This window comes from Schistocerca piceifrons, chromosome 1 (genome assembly GCF_021461385.2).
Source record: "Schistocerca piceifrons isolate TAMUIC-IGC-003096 chromosome 1, iqSchPice1.1, whole genome shotgun sequence".
Taxonomy (NCBI): Eukaryota; Metazoa; Arthropoda; class Insecta; order Orthoptera; family Acrididae; genus Schistocerca; species Schistocerca piceifrons.
The window spans coordinates 1233784896-1233804069 of record NC_060138.1 but is presented as its reverse complement, the minus strand read 5'-3'; the positions used below and the strand labels follow the sequence as shown (position 1 = coordinate 1233804069).

The following is a 19174-nucleotide window of genomic DNA, read 5'->3' as shown; positions in this document are numbered from 1 at the left end:
GACCTGTGCGTCCGACAGCGAGACTACGACCCCTCAGTACCGTTGCTCACAGCGCATGTACTATTTGATGGAGCACGGGAAAGACTTCAATGTGATTGGTTGATCAAATGAACAGGCAGTCAGATCAATCTTTCAAGATCACATTCGCACCTAAACCGTTTTACTCCAATTAACATTCACAGATGCATTTACGTCATTTTCTGCTGCAAATATTAATAAAATGTTCCACCAAACCAAACCAAAAAAAAAAAAATCTTGAAATAATTTTAGAAAAACGTTACTCTACAAATAAATATTCTGGCTCGCTTCTTACAAAAACAAGTACAACTTGGACATACCGAGCGGTCTGAGGCACTGCAGTCATGGGCTGTGCCGCTGGTTCCGGTGGAGGTTCGAGTCCTCCCTCGGGCATGGGTGTGTGTGTTTGTCCTTAGGATAATTTAGGTTAAGTAGTGTATAAGCTTAGGGACTGATGACCTTAGCAGTTAAGTCCCATAAGATTTCACACACATTTAACATTTTTAACTTGGAAATACGTCATCAGCAAGTAAGGGGAATTACAGCTTTAGTTGTCAGAGCTTGCTGCACGTTTTCCCGTGAGAGGGTTACATTACGCTAGACATACAATATAATATTGAGACTTTTCGTATGTCCATCATACACACTCTCATTTATTCTCATTTACTCATACAGTAAAACAGATACTTCTCAAATGAATAATGACTCTTACTGAACTTTGTATTATGAAAACGAAAAATGTTGAACGTTATTTAAGTATAAAGAATCTAACACATTGACCTAACATTTTGTAAGCTTCTGTATTAATTCCAAATGAGAGTAGAAGATAAATTGCTATAAATCCCAATTGATTTTAGTCTTACTAGTGTTGGTTTTTTGAGTTTTACGTAGTTTTTTATATCTTTTAATAGTATCCCATCTAGAAAGCTGAGACTTTAATAACAGCTTCTTTTTAATAACAGAAGGCTATTTATACAATCCTATCAAAATTGAATCATAATTACTATAGTTTATTTAGATTCTTGAGGGCTTGAATATTCTGTCGCTGGAACTAACACAAGTAGCGCTTCCCTCGGCCGTGCTACCGACAGGTGCGAGTGAATCACGCAGAGATACAAGCGGCTGTCACCGTCACCGACTCCAAAGCGACGAGCACGTACTGCAAGGTAGCTTACCGCAATAAATCCTTTTGCGGTTTGACTCGCGACGTTACAAGGAAAGAAACCGACGCTTTCCATCGACACTGAGCGTCGCATGAAAAACGTGATGAACAGTATCTGTCTGGCCTGGCCCCAGCTACTCGCTGCCAAAGGAAAATTGCAAATATCTACCGAAACACCAGAGAAAATGCGCCTGACGACTCCTAGGAGGGCACCCTGTGTATGTACGTACTACAGCCTTTTGGGCTGCCCACGGAACACAAAGTACAGCAGCAATTCTGCACGTTAGAATTCAACAAGTCATTGAAACGCTTTCGGCGGTATGTCACATAAGATGTCTAAACACGTCAACCAGCCCCCGTAAATCCTGGGCATTAGAGATGGGTAGTTCGCGAACGAACGGGTGCAAAGGAACGGTTCACCAAGATGAACGAAAGGACCGAGGACCGAATTCCAAGGAACGATCGGTTCATAGTTCACTTCGGTCGCGGCGGTCTACTTATAGTTCCCAGGAACTAGGAACGATCGCTTCATCACTTCGGTCGCGGCGGTCTACTTATAGTTCCCGGGAACGAGGAACGATCGGTTCATAGTTCACTTCGGTCGCGGCGGTCTACTTATAGTTCCCGGGAACGAGGAACGATCGGTTCATAGTTCACTAGTTCACTTCGGTCGCGGCGGTTACTTCGGAAGTTCTCGTTCCAGCCTCGGTCGCGTGCTCGTCTCAGTCTCGGTCTCCCTCGGCCGCACTCGTCGTTCTTCGCATGACCACCTGTCTCAGTTCCACTGCCGACTGCTCCTCGTTAGTTCAGCATCCAGTTGCTCGTTTCGTTCACTGCGCTCGCCCATTTTACATGTGTTCCAAACTGTTCTTGCACTTGGTTCTGGCTATTCAGCGTCCACGACCGGTAATGCAAAAGTATTTTAGAGTTACGTAAATTACAAAATAATTACGTTGTATCTAATGGGTACGTCTTTTCAGGTAACAAAAGGGCATATCAGCTCACTTCATTATATCGATGAACAGAAGAAGACATACTTATAACAGGGCAAGTTTTTTTTTGTTATTCATATATTTTTTGGTTTCATCGACTTGATATAGCACCTAACTTTCAATAATTTGCTTAATTTTTAGTGTAAGAAAATTCATATAAAACGATTTTCGTGTATCTTTCATTTACAAAACATTACATTTAGGAAGGCTCTAATTATTTTTAAGTTTGGTTGTTTCCAGTTTGCATTACATGCTAGTTTGGTTTCTTTCAAAAAAAAAAAAAAAAAAAAAAAAAAATGTGGGTTGTGGGTCATTTTGGCTCAGTAGAAAAAGCGGTGCCTCTCCATTTCAAAAGACATAGATTGCCATAAAACCGTATTTACTTATTATCTCAAAAACATTTGTTCAGAAGGAGCTTTCAAACCAAAAACATTATTACTAGGAACTTAATTATTATTATTGATGTGTTGGCAGAAGAGCCACCACCGTGTTGCTAAAGGAGGCCGAAATGCACGCGTTAAGCTCACGCAGACTGGCGTGAGGTCTGGAACAGTTAAGGGAATTTATAGTAGCAAATAAAGTACGTAGTTGATGTAATACTTAACTTTAATCCATAATTGGAGAACATCGCTCTTGATGATACATAATTACAATCTCAATATAAACTGGTAATGGCGCCTTGCTAGGTCGTAGCAAATGACGTAGCTGAAGGCTATGCTAACTATCGTCTCGGCAAATGAGAGCGTAGTTTATCAGTATAGCATCGCTAGCAAAGTCGTCTGTAGAACTGGGCGAGTGCTAGGACGTCTCTCTAGACCTGCTGTGTGGTGGCGCTCGGTCTGCAATCACTGACAGTGGCGACACGCGGGTCCGACGTATACTAATGGACCGCGGCCGATTTAAAGGCTACCACCTAGCAAGTGTGGTGTCTGGCGGTGACACCACAATTATTATTGCTGCATTAACTTTAATAATGCAGCAAAAAACCTAATTTTTATTAAGCGTGTGAGGAAACCACATTTTTTTATGCTTCCCTAAAGTCTCTACTTCGCCTACGAACTCAGAGACAACGTGAAGTATATATAGGGTGTAAACGATTATTGTTTACAACGTAGCATACCTATGTAGTGGAAGTCGAAACGAAGAATTTTATACAAGAGACTTGTGGTCTATTAAGTTGGTAAACAGCCACCAACAGGTTTACAAGACTACATGAGCTACAGCCCATGCGCGTCGCGTGAGATTTTCATGTTCTCTTCTCCAGCTCTCTACACATCGTCATCGATTGTTTCGCAATTGTTCCTTGCATTAGCTTGTTATTTCTTCACTGCCTAATTATTACATGTTTGTCTGTTTGTTGTATCTGCTCGTAACGGGCAACACATCGTCCGTAATTGGCGAACAGTCTGTACTCGGGGCCGGTTTTCCGTGCGCCACCCTATACCATTCCCCTGCGATCAGCCACACAGCGCTACAGTTGGCTAAACGAGAGGTTCTGCAGAATCACAGAAATTACTTCTAAAAGTGTGGAAGAATTCTGTAATGAATAAAAACTCTATACTCCAGAGGGGAGGCAAGTGTCCACTCTTGGTGCCCTCCATCCTTCACTCACCTTCAGTTTTTCATAAGAACCTTATACCAAGCACAAATGAACGGTGATCGAGTAAAAATGAACGGTTCCCATAAAAGAACGGTCAGCAGTGACCTAGTTCCATAGGATGAACGAGTTTGCCCATCTGCCTCCCGATACCGACCAAGACGTGTTCCATCGGACTTAGTTTGGTAGCTAAGATAACAACGTGGGCTCTGCGCCAAGCTCCTTAAACCATTCTAACACGATTCTGACCTTGTGACACGGATAGTTACCCACCTGGAAGATGACATCGACGTCGGGGAAGACAACAAGCTTGAAGGCCTGCGAGTGGTCCACAATGACACTCACGAATGGCGACTATATCATCATCATAGGTCCCACGGTAGCAGAGGTGAATGCCGCCCATAGTGTAAGACTGGCCTGCGTCCGTGGCGCGGTGTGTGTTTCCAGCTGTTTTTCTCCTGGATGACGGTTTGTCAGGACACGACCATCCACAGGGTGTACCAAGAAATATGACCCATCGACCGTGGGACCTGTCTTCACAGACCCAGAGTCCAATTTCGATTAATCTGTGCCCATATCAGTCGTAATTGACGATGTCGTGCGTGGGTCCACATGGGAACACGCAGGGGTCTGTTACAGAGCCCTCTGTTCAACAATCTGACCTGAACGGTGTCCTCCGAAACACTTCTGCCTGACTGGCATCATGTTCTGTCTTCAGATCTGTCAAGATCGCCGCCTTTCCTGTTTTACACAGCGGACAAGCTTCCAATATCCGCCCAAAACCTTGTCGCCCATTCGTGGTTTCACCTTCCGTCAACCACGTTCCATCGATGCTCGTGACAGAGCATACGAACAACTGACCATCTTCGCCGTTTCGCCAGCCGCGGTGGCCGTGCGGTTCTGGCGCTGCAGTCCGGAACCGCGGGCCTGCTACGGTCGCAGGTTCGAATCCTGCCTCGGGCATGGGTGTGTGTGATGTCCTTAGGTTAGTTAGGTTTAAGTAGTTCTAAGTTCTAGGGGACTGATGACCTAAGATGTTGAGTCCCATAGCGCTCAGAGCCATTTGAACCATTTTTTCGCCGTTTCAGAGACGCTCGTTCCCAGAACTTAGGCCGTAACAACCTGCCATTTGTCAAAGTCACTAGTGTCAGTGAATTTCCCTGTTTGTACGCTGTACTAGTATGCAGCCCAGTGTTGCGCATGCGCAGATCATGAGTCGTGACTCACAGAGATGCACAGGGGTGCGTTACACAGAGAGCATCTCAGGGTGAGTCTGAGAGCTACTCGTCTTTTGGCAACATTAATGTGCAATTTTTTTAAGGTCACGCTTTATTTATGAAACCAACAAGAATTATATTCTCACAGACACCGTGACCTTTACACCATACATATATCGCCGCATCAGGGCCTACCTTACGTCTACTGTGTTTTCTGACGTGAAAAGCCATGTTACCAGTAACATGTTCCCATATATCTATTATACACTTAAAAAACATTAAAAGTACTTATGTAATTACACCACCATCATTGAAACTATGTGCTTGAGTAGTATTTAATAACATTTTATTGAGACTCTGCTAAATCGCACTCTGAGACCCGACAAGAAGTGAAACGACCACTCATAAAACCTTATCAGCTTCCGGTATGTGCATAAATCTGGCCGAGCCTTTAAGTAAAATTATACATGGCACCAGCGATAAAAATTCCAAGTCCAAAAGGTAGTTAACCTAGACCAGTTTTACCCACACAAACATCAGGAATCTGCCCTGTGCATCTATAAAAACCAGAGACCTGCAGGCAGGGCAGCCAGAGGGCCAGTGGGCAGGGCAGACAGTGATGCGTCGTTACCGGCAGAGTAGGTGCTCATGCACAACTATATACAAAGCAACTGACAATGTAAACATTACGAGGGAGGGTCTGGTTACCACGGACAAAGTGAAGCTGAAACGAAAAAAGTGGTTCAAATGGCTCTGAGCACTATGGGATTTAACATCTGAGGTCATCAGTCCCCTAGACATAGAACTAAATAAATCTAATTAACCCAAGGACATCACACACATCCATTCCCGAGGTAGGATTCGAACCTGCGACCGTAGCAGCCGCGTGGTTCCGGACTGAAGCGCCTAGAACTGCTCTTCCGCAGCGGCCGGCGAAGCTCAAACTGACTGGATCCTTTGCTGCTGTGGACGACCCCTGTGTTTTCGTCGCAGGAACGTTGAATTTTAGTATCAGTAAAGCCGATTCCTTTTCCCATGGTGGCGGTTGGCTGAACATTGCTGTTGAACATTGTGGAAGTATTAGCAAAATCGGTGGCCTTCAGTGTTTCGATGATGGTTATGTAATTACTTATCTCACATGTATTTGGAATTTATAACAGAGACATAGGTATCTCTTATTTTGGTGGCAACATGCCTTATGTTCTAAGGACGCATAATAGACACAAGGTTGGCCCCTATGAGGCTATTTATGCATGGTGTAAAGCACATGGTGTATGTGAAAATGTCATTCTCGTTGGTGATTTGACATTCTTTTGTCATAAATAAAGTTATGACCTTGAAAAAACTACACATTGATCTGGCCAAGAGCCTAAAAGCGATTCTCGGTGTTGTGGCTCTCAGGGGCACCACGGGATGCTCTCAGGGGCACCATGGGATGCTCTCATGGGCACCATGGGATGCTCTCAGGGGCACCATAGGATGCTCTCAGGGGCACCATGAAATGCTCTCAGGGGCACCATGGGATGCTCTCAGGGGCACCATGGGATGCTCTCAGGGGCACCATGGGATGCTCTCACGGGTACCATGGGATGCTCTCAGGGGCACCATGGGATGCTCCCAGGGGCACCATGGGATGCTCTCAGGGGCACCATTGGATGCTCTCAGGGGCACCATGGGATGCTCTCACGGGCACCATGGGATGCTCTCAGGGGCACCATGGGATGCTCTCAGGGGCACCATGGGATGCTCTCACGGGTACCATGGGATGCTCTCACGGGTACCATGGGATGCTCTCAGGGGTACCATGGGATGCTCTCAGGGGCACCATGGGATGCTCTCAGGGGCATCATGGGACGCTCTCAGGGGCACCATGGGATGCTCTCACGGGCACCATGGGATGCTCTCACGGGCACCATGGGATGTTCTCAGGGGCACCATGGGATGCTCTCAGGGGCACCATGGGATGCTCTCACAGGTACCATTGGATGCTCTCAGGGGCACCATGGGATGCTCTCAGGGGCACCATGGGATGCTCTCAGGGGCACCATGGGATGCTCTCAGGGGCACCATGGGATGCTCTCAGGGGCACCATGGGATGCTTTCAGGGGCACCATGGGATGCTCTCAGGGGCACCATGGGATGCTCTCAGGGGCACCATGGGATGCTCTCACGGGCACCATGGGATGCTCCCAGGGGCACCATGGGATGCTCTCAGGGGCACCATGGGATGCTCTCAGGGGCACCATGGGATGCTCTCACGGGCACCATGGGATGCTCTCAGGGGCACCATGGGATGCTCTCAGGGGCACCATGGGATGCTCTCACGGGTACCATGGGATGCTCTCACGGGTACCATGGGATGCTCTCAGGGGTACCATGGGATGCTCTCAGGGGCACCATGGGATGCTCTCAGGGGCACCATGGGATGCTCTCACGGGCACCATGGGATGCTCTCACGGGCACCATGGGATGCTCTCAGGGGCACCATGGGATGCTCTCAGGGGCACCATGGGATGCTCTCAGGGGCACCATGGGATGCTCTCACGGGCACCATGGAATGCTCTCAGGGGCACCATGGGATGCTCTCACGGGCACCATGGGATGCTCTCAGGGGCACCATGGGATGCTCTCAGGGGCACCATGAGATGCGCTCAGTGTGAGACACCTCTGAGCGACTCTATCGAATGTTGTGCAGAACTGACCTGTGTGACGTAAGGTGTAATCACCTAAAACATCCAGAAATGGAAAGAGCTATTCATGTGCAGGTTTCACAGGTTGCATTGGGAATCAGGTGCTCGTATTGTTAGCCAACTAACAGATTGTAATGAAGTGAAATGAGCGTTAGGCGTCATTGGCCGGATGGCCCCTTGCGGGTAGGTGCGGCCGCCTTGCTGCAGGTCTTATTACATTCGTTGCCACATTGGGCGACCTGCGCACCGGATGGGGATGAAATGATGATGAAGACACACAATTCCCAGTCCCTGAGCGGAGAAAATCTCCGACCCAGCCGGGAATCGAACCCGTGCCCGTAGGACGGCAATCCGTCATGCTGACCACGCAGCTATCGGGCGGACACAAATTGTAATAATCCTTAAGACGTGTATTTATTGTGCAAACTTAGGCTTTTTTAAATGGAACGATGCCAATTGACATTAACAGACTAAAAACAGGATAGATCAGAATGTCAGTGTTGTTTGCTGCAAGATTCTAGAGCGAGTCGTTTATGAGGTATTGTATATTGAAAAGTTTTCACACCAACTCTTGTTTGTGTCGTTCAACCTGCATAGTTGCCGGCACAATGTTGTTATGTTTGCTTGCAGCATGCTCGTGTGTGTGTCCTTTGAATGCGTTGCGGCTTGGTAGTCAGAGTGTGACAGTCCAAGCAGCAGGTCGTGAGTGGACGACGGGATTTAACAACGAAGGAAAAGCTGACACACTCCTGGTGTATGGAGAGTTTAGGAAGAATGCAGTTCGTTCTTGTGCGGTATATACGACAGGATGTACCAACAGACGTGAACCATCTCGGCAATTATTTATCAACCTCTCCAACTAGTTACACGAAAGTGGTAGTGTAGCACCTAGACAACGCAACACAAGAGAACAAGTGACAACAGAAGAGTGGAAAATTAATGCTCTTGACGCTGTTGCAGTGGGTCTGCCCTTAAGCTCCAGCGCAATCGCATGAGGAAGTAGCATGAGTCAGGCAAGCATCCTATGCATTCTCCAGCGACATAGGTTCCATCCCTATAACATCTCTCTCCATCAAGAGCTGCATCGAAATGATTATGAGAATCGTGTCAACTTCTGTACATGAGCATTAAGACAGGATACTCCAAATCTGTCATGTATCTTGTTTAGTGATGAATCCATATTTACCAGTCATGGCCAGGTAAACATACGAAACGTACACTGTTGGTCTATTGACAATCTCTGTTGGCATCATCAGAAGGAATGTCAGTTTCTACGGAATGTAAACATCAGGCCTGGGATAATGAACGATCAGTTCAATCAAAGGCCGGTTTTCATAGATGGAACACTGAATGTGTTCTGGCCTAAAGACAATTACCGGCACGACGATCAAGAACAGAAGAGCAGAGAGGGCTGCGAGACGACGTCAGCCAATAATATGCTGACGAACCCCTGTCTAGGACGACACCAACACAGGAGCGGCATCTGCACGAAGAGAATGTAAGCTCCGAACCGCCTAGCAGCGGCCGGAGTGGAGGACGAGCCGTCATACAAACGCTACAGAAGTGACTTGTGAACTGTATTCTTTTACGTGCAATGAAATTGTATATACCGAAGGACATTGATTATTTGCTTGTCGCCATTTGCTTGGTTGGGACATACGTTTGTGAATACATAAAGTTAAGTATTGTCAATTTAGCTTAATTTGATAAACTCTGTTAATACGATTTGCTTGAATTGTTGTTTAGCGATCCGAGAAAACAGCTTCCTCGGCACCCTATATTAAACGACAGTGCAGGATGCAGAAGAATGGACACAAGTTTCCCAACCTCTTAAAGGACCATCTTGCACGATTCTAGAAAATGGCTCTAAGCACTATGGGGCTTAACATCTGAGGTCATCAGTCCCTTAGACTTAGAACTACTTAAACCCAACTAACCTAAGGGCATCACACACATCCATGCCCGAGGGAAGATTCGAACCTGCGACCGTAGCAGCAGCTTGGTTCCGGACTGATGCGCCCAGAACCGCTCGTCCACAGCGGCCGGCCCACGATTCTAGAAGTTGTTTCTCTGCAGACTAGGAGGAACCTGTGGTACCAACATGACGGCTATCCAGCTTATAGCGCATGAAGTACTACAGCACGTCTTCACGAATTGCTTGTATACTTTTTTCTGTGATGAAAGTTGATAGACGATGTCTACAAGGACATACCAACTACAACCAATGATATGCAATGATTGCAACCTCCTCGGACATCTTCACTGAAATGCTAGCACGTGTGCAACAGTCTTTCGGTAGCGATGCATTGCCGCTGCCGGAAGTCATTCTGAACAGAAACTGTGACGGCCAGCTGTCACGTTACTGGTCAGGATCGTCATAACTATTGCATGCACTTGTTATTCACGAGTATGTGCAGCCACAGGTATTGTACAAGTGCTGGTGTGGATACGTTTCAATTACACTATCTCATAAGCGACTCGCACTAGAATCCTACAACGAACACCACTGACATTTTGATTTACCCTACTTTTAGACATTGTTCCATTTGAAAAGTGTATGTTTGTCACAAAATGTAAACTTTCTAAGTATTATTGCAGTCTGTTGATTGGATAACAATATACGCCCCTGACTACCAATCCAGTCTGTGGAAACTGCACATTTCTGCAATAATTGCAATGAAAGCCTTAGGTTATTCACCCTATGTATGCAAGCACTTGTGTGGATAGTCCAGTCACATTAATGTGACCACCGCTTATGTCCGATGTCAACGTTCAATAACCACTCATATACGGCAGGTGGCAGAACTGAGCAGAGGATATGTAAAGCGCGTAAGGGGATGTGGAAAACAGTGCAGTCGTTGTCGTTAGTTTCGTCCACCTACGCTCAATGTAGCACGTTATCATGATTTCATACGGGATACTCTACCTGTGCCGCTAGAACATGTGCCTTTACAAGTACGACACAACATGTGGTTTATGCACGAGGGAGCTCCTGCACATTTCAGTCGAAGTGTTCGTACGCTTCTCAACAACAGATCCGGTGACCGATGGATTGGTAGAGGCGGACCAATTCCATGGCCTTCACGCTCTCCTGACCTCAACTCTCTTGACTTTCATTTATGGAGGCATTTGAAAGCTCTTGTCTACGCAACCCCGGTACCAAATGTAGAGACTCTTCGTGCTCGTATTGTGGACGGCTGTGATACAATACGCCATTCTCCAGGGCTGCATCAGCGCATCAGGGATTTCATGCGACGGAGGATGGATGCATGTATCCTCACTAACGGAAGACATTTTGAACATTTGCTGTAACAAAGTGTTTGAAGTCACGCTGGTACGTTCTGTTGCTGTGTGTTTCCATTCCACGATTAATGTGATTTGAAGAGAAGTAATAAAATGAGCTCTAACATGGAAAGTAAGCGTTTCCGGACACATGCCCACATAACATATTTTCTTTCTTTGTGTGTGAGGAATGTTTCCTGAAAGTTTGGCCGTACCTTTTTGTAACACCCTGTAAATGCAATTTTCTTTTCTTCTGACACCTCCCTCAACGTACCATTTTCTCGTGAATATGATCTACAGAAAATGGAAGTAACTAACAAATAATAAACAATGACGAAGTCGTACTGTACTGTGGGTAATCGATCGATCGATCGAGACTAATCCCCAGCACTAATGAAAAGTGTGAAGTTATTCACATGAGTGGTAAAAGAAATCAGCTAAATTTCGATTACGCGATAAGTCACACAAATCTGAAGACTGTAAATTCAATTAAATACTTGGGGATTACAACTACATATAACCTAAATTGGAATCATCACATGTAGTAGTAGTAGTAGTAGTAATAGTAATAGTAGTAGTGATAGTAGCTTTATTCATCCATAGATCTCTGTCTACAATGATATAGGACATGTCAAAGTATTTACAAGTATAGAGCAATTTAAAATAATCTAATTCGTATAAACATACATTTTCAGGCTTCTAGTTTGAGAAAATCATTGGGTTTACTCCTGGTATACAATACTTTTTTTTACAAATAACCTATTAAATAATGTAATGCCACACTTCACTCATATCTCGCTATCAGTCACTGCACACACTATGCAAACATTGTTTCGTAACACTTCACTCACTACACACACACGCGCGCGCACGCACACACATACACTGGCGATCTCTGGGCCATTTTCTGTACCGCAACTTCCCATTTGCTATCCTGAAACACTGAGTCAGCATCCACCCATAATCAGTGAGATGTTGAGCTCAGAAAGAGGAAGAGGTGTTTGTATAGTGCTATGCATAACTTGGGGTAAGTATTTCTAGAAAGGAAAAAACATAAAGTGGAGGTGTTATGTAGAATGTTGGATGTTTTATAATCATTATTATTACTATTGTTTATTTGTATGACATGTTTTTTATCAAACCCCTGCTCTGTTTTATCTAATTAATCCTTCAATGCATAAAATGTATTGCATAACAGATACTTCTAACTGCCTTTTTAGATACGTGTATTTTTGCAAATTCTTTAATCTCTTTTCGTAATTTATTGTACAGTTTTATTCCTTGGTAGAAAATGCTGTTTTGAGTCTTATGTTTATATTTTCTTGGTAAATGTAAGATGAGTCTAGCTCTTGTTGCATCGTCATGGACAGAGCTGTATGTGCAGTAATTACCAATGTTATTTTTGATGTGTACAACTGACTGACAAATGTATTCACGTGGAGCAGTTAAAACCCCCTCTGTTTTGAATAGATCTTTACATGGATAATATTGTGGGTTGAGCAAACCAAAGACTGGGATTCATTGGCAGAACACTTAGAAGGTGCAACAGGTCTACTAAAGAGACTGCTTACACCATGCTTGTCCGCCCTATTCTGGAGTATTGCTGTGCGGTGTGGGATCCGCATCAGGTGGGACTGACGGATGACATCGAAAAAATACAAAGAAGGACAGCCCGTTCTGTATTATCGCGAAATAGGGGAGATAGTGCCACAGACGTGATACGTGAATTGGAGTAGCAGTCATTAAAACAAAGGCGGTTTTCGTTCCGACGGAATCTTCTCATGAAATTTCAATCACCAGTTTTCTCCTCGGATTGCGAAAACATGTTGTTGGCGCCCACCTACATAGGAGAAATGATCATCACGGTAAAATGAGAAAAATCAGGGCTCGCAAAGAAAAATTTAAGTGCTCGTTTCTCCCGCGAGCTGTTCGAGAGTGGAATGGTAGAGAGACAGCTTGAAGGTGGTTCGTAGAACCCTCTGCCAACCACTTTATTGTGAATAGCAGAGTATACATCTAAATATAGATACTGCTCGGCAACATTGAAGGCCAACGAATAGTAGTCACATTTTCGGCAACATTGTTTGCGATAAAACAAGTATATTCCCAGCCAGAAGTGTTTATACGCTCCACAGAATTGCTTCTAAATGGAAGTGAGTGTGGCTTTCTTGCTTTCGCAGTCCACAAAGAAAAAGGATGTGCCTCCTTATGTCTTGTAAATATTCTTTAAAAAATGATTTACGGATGTGAGGTTGCAAAGGAGTTTTAAAGAATAACAAAACAATAGACTCACAAGGAGTGAATCTGGAATTTTTTACATTTTCTATGTTTACTGTTAAATACGGAGATAAGTCTGACACCAACATAAGTAATTTTACTTGTATTTTATTTTATGTTATCCCCATGCAAATTTGAAGCTTTTTACTAGAGACCATGACTGCTTTCCTTTGAGTATTATGTATTACGTAGTTCATATAGAGGGCGCCATACAGCCAATCGGTGTGCTCTCCACAAAACCGACCTTCATTATACACTAGTCTTGAAAGAACTGTGACGGATTCCCGGACAACAGGGAACTGGCATGTATTGATAATATGAAATAGTGGTATATATAAGCCATATAGGTTATGCCAAGGGATGTAACTTTTTATAATATCGCCTGACCATGTACTTCCTGTACATTTCAGCACTGATAATGGCTAGGCACCAGTCGAAGTCTAGATTTGCCAGATAAAACCTGCAAAAAAGTACGACTGATTGCTGTGCTCTATTATTTGTAAATCATACCACAGTCGCTGAGTGCACCCACATTCCTAATGGGAGGTAACCTGACAAAGAAAAAAGTTAGCAAGGTAAAGAGAAATCAGGCTTTGCGGATGCGTTCGTTTTTAAGTCAGTGAACAACTTCCGATACTTTAACTGCTGAACTGATGCTGGATACATACTTTTTCCAGAATGTTATAACATGACTTTGAATAGTGAATTTGGTTGTGTCACCATCTTCTACGGAAAGTACATAAATATTCATTTTTTACCCAGAAAATGGATGTTTATTGCTGCAAATTAATATTTGCTTATGTTCCGGATGCGTTCCACCTATGGATCTGTCCTCGAAAGTAGAGTTCTGGATTCGAAACAGTTCACACCATACTTTTTTAACATGAAGAAATTGTTACTTACTGTCATTCATCTGTCTTGCGGAGCTAGTCATATGTGCGATCGCGCACTTTCAACACTCTTACGAAAATGTGGCACATATAGGTGAAGTGAAAAGAGGGCAGATTTTTACAACACAGGCTAGCAACTGTAAGTAACATTTTATTCGTGTAAAAAATTACGGTGTGAACTGCTTATTAACTGTAAGTATAGATAAGCCAAAACTTTTTTTTTTTTTTTTTTTTAGAAAACATCCAGTGAAGATGCCTTTAATATAAAGGGCGAAACTCTTCTGAGACACGAGTGGATATTATACTGCAGCAAGAGAAAGGCTTTTCAAGTTAAAAAATCTACGATCTTCAATATGTTACCAAATCAGTTGGTCCGAGAACTGATAAGAGCAATAATAACAAGAAAATCAGTATAGGATTTTACAACTAGACTGGCAATCACCATTCGGTTCTGAGCTATTGGCGGTTCATAGAGAAGTTTGGTGAGCCTCTTCAAAATGCACTTCTCGTCGATATTCCTATTCATACCACACGTTATGCAATCCTTTGGTGGAAAGACTCAAGCAATTTATTAAGTTAATTTGCAATAACAATCAAATGTTTATTGTAATATTTTAGTGTGATTCGCCAGTACAATGAGAGAATTATGAATTTCACAAATGCCTTACATCTTTGGCCAGAGTTATGGGAAGTGAAAATTAATGTATACAGAGACCTTAACTGAAAAAAGGAACAATTGCCAAGTTGCTGCCCATGAACACAGAAACACAGGTGATAAGAATTTAATAAATAGTATCCTTTAGAACTTTTGCTGCAGGTCTCCTTCTACTACGAATGTAGCAGCAGCGGTGTACTTTTTCAGATTGTGGCTCTTGTATATGTATATTACTTTCTGTTCCATAGATCTGGGCGTAACAGTATATATAGCATATTTATAAATATCATGGATCTCTCATTTGCGCTCTATTACATTCTTGTGGGCAAACAAATCTAGTGCCTCTAAGTGCGCCAGCCAACTTCCGAAGCGAAGAAGAATAAAATTTCCAACTGAGATTTTCACTCTGCAGCGGAGTGTGCGCTGATATGAAACTTCCTGGCAGATTAAAACTGTGTGCAGGACCGAGACTCGAACTCGGGACCTTTGCCCTTCGAGGGCAAGTGCCCTACCATCTGAGTTAACCAAGCACGACTCACGACCTGTCCTCACAGCTGTACTTCCGCCAGTACCGCGTCTCCTACTTTTGAAACTTCACAGAAGCTCTCCTGCGAACCTTGCAGAACTAGCACTCCTGAAAGAAAAGATGTTGCGGAGACATGGCTTAGCCACAGCCTGGGGGATGTTTCCAGTTGGTAGAGCACTTGCCCGCGAAAGGCAAAGGTCCCGAGTTCGAGTATCGATCCGGCACACAGTTTCAATCTGCCAGGAAGTTTCAAGAATAATATTGTTTCACGGCACACATTGCGTGACTTGGTACTGCAGCTCTGGCGGCGTGAGAGAGAGGAAGTGAGAGTGAGAGGGAAGCGTTTACAGACAGGGACGGAGATATGTGCGGCGCCGCATCGGTGGGCAGCACATCGGAAACTGCACTGGTGTGCTAAACTTAAGGACGAAAGTTACTTCCATGTGATGTGTCACTGTCGAGTAACACTGCCCGATGAAACTTGGACAATATATAGAGAGAATTCCTACAGTAAACTGTAGACGGAACTGAAGGAAATATGAAATGTGACGAATAGAAAAGACACTTTCATTCAAGGACAATAATTACACTGAAGTCGCCACCATTCATGATGGCCCACTAGACCTTACAAAAGACGGGGCATGGTTCGGAATAGGGCGTGTGATCACCACGGACGACAGCTCTTGCCCTCCAACGTGCTGCAATGCTGGCCACGAGGCTGGTAAGCTGTTGAAGCCCGCTGGATCATCGTTGAGGCAATATGAACGTGCTCCCCAGTGCATCCCACACTTGCTCCATGGGATTTAAGTCGGAGGGACGGGCATAGCCCTCACTTCGTCAAATATCCTCGCGTACCAAAAGCATTGTCGTCCATGAAAATGAAGTCAGAGCCCAATGCACCGCGAAAAGACGCACGTGGGGGGAGGGAGTACCGTGTCACAGTAACGTTGACCGTTGGTGTACCGTGTTTAAAGATGTGGCGGTCGTATGCCCACGCAACATTATGATTTCCCGCACCAAAACACCTGTATCACCAGAAGTATTATGTTGGACAATGTTTCTGGGTGCATTACGTATTCCCATATCCTACCCCTTGCCTTATCGAACATGATCGTTTTGGTGGTTCAGGCGTTATGGTGTGGGGAGGCATAATGTCGCGTGGGTGTACTGCCCATTTCCAGAAATATAATTAATCCGGACTATAAATGTTTTCAATTTCCACCAAATTATCATATTCTGGACCATGACAAGTGTACTTGCTGCCTATTCCGAAATAACATCTATCAACACACAATGATCAAGAAGAATTCAGTAGTACAAAAATGATACTAAAAATTAACTGAGATTCACTTTTCTAGATGTTAGCTATTACATTAAGATAAATGAAATACTAGCAGGATTGCAACTCAACAACTTACATCGACTATTGTGCGTGCCATTGCATGAATTGCTAAATACACTATCATCTACCTCGCCGTGGCTCCTTCGAGCCATTGTTACATCCTGGTTGAACTCCGTAAAGCGTCTACAGCCAATTGCACTGTTTCATCTCTCCCGTAACGTTGCGCAAAATTCGTTTCGGTGTTTCCTTACATTTTTCTTCATCTCCCCAGTCAAATTGTTCTTAGCAATGTTTGCTATTGTTGTGTAATACCCCCCTTCTACAGTCTAAAAAAACACACCTTCCCAGAACATTCCTTCTAAATGCACTCCAGAATAATAGTTACTTCTCTAGAAATATGGAAAGTGTGTCACCATCCTGACTTACAGTCAAATGCGGCGACATTATCTTCCACACCTATAATGAGTTGGTTAGGCTTAATCCCAGTCTCAGTGTGTGGTGAGATGCCTTCCTCAGTTTCCCTTATCGTTAGGCATGCCTTGCACTGACACACGCATGTACACACTTCTTTAAGCAGTGAACAGAAACCTGTGCACTATTCGGAAGGTATCACTTTCCACAACTAGATAAAAATGAGTGAAAAACCCCAAATATTCATATCCAAATTCAAAGGTTTGTTCTGGCACAGGAGTTTCTCGCAATATAACTTTTCTCTGTAATGCATTACGTAATCGCAAATTCTCTCATAATGTTTTTCGCATTTTATTAATTTTTAATACGTTCGTTCATTAATTTTCTAACCAGCATTCTGTAAACCGTATACTGACTCGTACGATCACCATGTATCTATAGTATATACACTACTGGCCGTTAAAATTGCTACACAAAGAAGAAATGCAGATGATAAACGGGTATTCATTGGACAAATATATTATACTAGAACTGACATGTGATTACATTTTCAGGCAATTTGGCTGGATAGATCCTGAGAAATCACTGCACAAAACACCCACCTCTGGCCGTAATAACGGCCTAGATTGGCCTGGGCATTGAGTCAAACAGAGCTTGAATGGCGTGTACAGGTACAGCTGCCCATGCAGCTTCAACACGATACCACAGTTCATCAAGAGTAGTGACTGGCGTATTGTGACGAGCCAGTTGCTCGGCCACCATTGACCAGACATTTTCAGTTGGTGAGAGATCTGGAGAATGTGCTGGCCAGGGCAGCAGTCGAACATTTTCTGTATCCAGAAAGGTCCGTACAGGACCTACAACATGCGGTCGTGCATTATCCTGCTGAAATGTAGGGTTTCGCAGGGATCTAATGTAGGGTAGAGGCACGGTCGTAACACATCTGAAATGTAACGTCCACTGTTGAAAGTGTCGTCAATGCGAACAAGAGGTGACCGAGACGTGTAACCAATGGCACCCCATCGTGATGCTGTAAACAGAACCTGGATTCATTCGAAAAAATGACGTTTTGCCATTGGTGCACCCAGGTTCGTCGTCGAGTACACCATCGCAGGCGCTCGTGTCTGTGATGCAGTGTCAAGGGTAAGCGCACCCATGGTCTCCGAGCTGATAGTCCATGCTGCTGCAAACGTCGTCGAACTGTTCGTGCAGATGGTTGTTGTCTTGCAAACGTCCCCATCTGTTGACTCAGGGATCGAGACGTGACTGCACGATCCGTTACAGCCATGTGGATAACATGCCTGTCATCTCGATTGCTAGTGATACAGGGCCGTTGGGATCCAGAATGACGTTCCGTATTACCCTCCGATTCGATATTCTTTTAACAGTCATTGGATCTCGACCAACGCGAGCAGCAATGTCGCGATACGATAAACAGCAATCGCGATAGGCTAGAATCCGACCTTTATCAAAGTCAGAAACGTGATGGTACGCATTTCTCTTACTTACACGAGGCATCACAACGTTTCACCAGGCAACGCCGGTCAACTGCTGTTTGTGTATGAGAAATCAATTGGAAACTTTCCTTATGTCGGCACATTGTAGGTGTCACCACTGGCGCCAACCTTGTGTGAATGGTCTGAAAAGCCATTCACAGCTTCTTCTTCCTGTCGGTTAAATTTCGCGTCTGTAGCACGTCATCTTCGTGGTGTAGCAATTTTGATGGCAAGTAGTATACATATATATATCAGGTTAAGAAACACTTTCATGGCCATATAACCGTTGTGTTTCTCCGCCAGCGTTATAATTCGGTATTTCCAGGAGTTACGCACCAAACCAACAAGGTGCTTTAATTACTCGTATATACTTATTCTGTAAATAAAACCACCTTTTCCTGGTGCCAATTAATTTATTTTTCCCATATGCATTTCACCTTTTTCTTGTTCTAAGGCAGCATCTTGCTGCGGAAGATGGTCACGCAAACAAATTTGTTACTTTAATTATGCATTAATTAAAAACAGTAACGGTCGAAAAGCAGACGACATGACGTACTTCCCGGCAATTCTCAGGGTGCGGACTCAGACAGAGAAGTGGCGGCATTCCTGTGGTGTCCAG

The 19174-nt window shown here is 44.3% G+C and overlaps 1 protein-coding gene across 1 annotated transcript in view; it reads left to right on the top strand.

Moving 5' to 3' along the window:
• LOC124780139 (Down syndrome cell adhesion molecule-like protein Dscam2) overlaps positions 1-19174 on the top strand; it is a 513871-nt gene that overhangs the window by 117426 nt on the left and 377271 nt on the right. The window lies entirely within an intron of this gene.